We start from the raw sequence: 2,500 nt of genomic DNA, 5'->3' as shown, positions 1-2,500 counted from the left end.
GAAACAAGACATTTGACTTGTGGGTACACAACGGCACAAGGTGTGAAGGCAACACAGCAATGGGTGCGCTGAGCGTCGTAATCGGCTGTGCCTCGAGTTCTTGCGCATTATTGTCAACATGAAGTGCCCATCAGGGGAAAGGAGCTCGAAGCGCTTCTGCGCAAGCACAGAGAGTGTTCGTCGTGGTTTGCATGAGCGGTTAAGCGATAAAGATGGCCTCCGAGTGTACACTTAAAGGAGCGAGAGTTCGTCACACTCTCAGTACAAATGGCGTGCATTGTGCGCGTTTGGCGAACCGGCGCATGGCACTTGATGTCGTGTTGTTTAAACAGACATAACAAACCATTGTATACAACGCTTGTTGTTTTGACAGATAAGCAACCCATTATATAATATCTGTTTGTAGTTTCTTGCTCTTTATTGCACAACAACTCCACATTGACGAATGCTTGCTTAACAGATTGATGGAACTTCTAAATACAATTATGTTATATCTATATATGTATTATCATGTGTAGGGAACTGCAAATTGTGTGACGTTAAATGAGAGTTGTATAAATATATACAATGCTTACGGTGCCATAAAAACGGAGACTACCTACTATAATGATGAATTATTAATCTCCAACTATATAATGCTATTAATACAGATGCTGATACAACATATGAGGATAAAATATATCAATGCATTAATTATATCACTGCATTTCCATGTAACTATTACATTTTAAAATCTGTGTTGATAAAATGACAATTGTGCAACATGAATGAACTTTCAATACTCCACAATAAAGTCCTAAACGTTTATAATTGATCCGTTGTTTAGCTTTGCATGTGCAGTGCAAAAGCACAATGGTTACATTGTCATTATGCCACACTGGATATTCACACGAATAATTGTACAACTTTAAGTACCAGCGAGATCTAGACTTTCAGCAGCTGTTCTATCATGTAAATTGATCATGTTCATTTTACATCAACTGGAAAGTGAATCATGTAATACACGAAGTACAGTGTGAAAATACATACAGTTTGACCTTCATTGTGATGCACACATACATACATACATACATACATACATACATACATACATACATACATACATGCTTTATAAAGATATACACAAAGACAGCATTCACATGACCATGCTATAAAATAAATTTCAAACTGAAAGTACACATTGTACAATCATGAATGCAATTTGATTGTAACTGTCTTACAAACCATTATATACTGTCCTCTCTCTAATAACATATTTCTCACTATCTAAAACTAGAATATATATATATATATATATATATATATATATATATATATATATATATATATATATATATATATATATATTCGTACACACCTTTCATTTTAATTGGAATTTCAAACACAAGAATAAATGATTAATTTGCACACAGCCTCGTTGTAAGTCTCCAATTTATTGTTTAAAAATAAATCTCCAATATATCATTCCTGAGTATTTTATCTTTTAATAAGAATTATTTTGATCCATTGATGAAGTCATCTTGGTTTGAAGAAAAAAAAAATTCTCAGTGAAGTCATTTTTGGATGTGGATTTGAATCAATGTAAACATTAAAAAAAAAACAACCGTACATTCCAAAATAAAATACAATCAGAATTCACCAAAATTATCAAATAACGATAACAAAGAAAGATTTTAATAATTTTGTTGATTTTGTGAAAAATAGTCAACGTTATTACTTATTATTCCATTTTATTTCAGTTCACTTTATTACCGGAGTCCGGTAAATAAAACTACCATAACCAAATGGTACAACATTCACTGCCTTCACCAAATGTATGTCCATTGCTGATATTTAAATATATCCATTCCCACGAAACCTGATACAAATACAGGGTACAAGTTAATCCACCAAATATATCAATATGTATGTCAGATTTATTTGATGCAAAACAGTTACATACATACATACATACATACATACATACATACAATGTTTTTGCATAAATACATATATATATATATATATATATATATATATATATATGTATGTATATACTGACATACATACATGCAGATATAATTCACACAATCATAAATTCATGCATACATATATAACACATACCTGCAATGTTTTGACATACATATGTACATACACACATACAAACTTACTTATATAAAACACACACATACATACATATATTTACATTTGAGTCAATGCGCATGTGTGTGTGTGTGTGTGTGTGTATTTGTTTGTGTTTAACAAAAAAAAAGAAAAAAAAGTGGAGTGAAAGAAGTACATACAATTAGGGGACCGTTATACGTCGAGATGTAGGGAAGGTGAATCGTAACAATTGTCATCTATGTTAAGATTCACGATGATACACTGGTCACTGGCGACCCATGCTCAGAATTGTTAGTGTCGGGCAAAGCGCGAAGACCGGAAAAGGAGATGTATACAAAGAAAGGCAACCTCGGGGGCAGGTCACGGCCGTGAAGAGAGCTCAGGGCCGCCCTCCCAC

General features: G+C 33.2%; 1 protein-coding gene across 2 annotated transcripts in view; it reads left to right on the top strand.

Moving 5' to 3' along the window:
- Positions 1–2,500, top strand: part of VAX1 (ventral anterior homeobox 1) — a 28,880-nt gene that overhangs the window by 1,294 nt on the left and 25,086 nt on the right. The window lies entirely within an intron of this gene.

The sequence above is a fragment of the Eptatretus burgeri genome, chromosome 12 (assembly GCF_056783735.1).
Source record: "Eptatretus burgeri isolate ZD-2024b chromosome 12, Ebu_testis_v1, whole genome shotgun sequence".
Taxonomy (NCBI): Eukaryota; Metazoa; Chordata; class Myxini; order Myxiniformes; family Myxinidae; genus Eptatretus; species Eptatretus burgeri.
The sequence above is the reverse complement of the archived record's forward strand: the minus strand, read 5'-3'. Positions and strand labels throughout refer to the sequence as shown.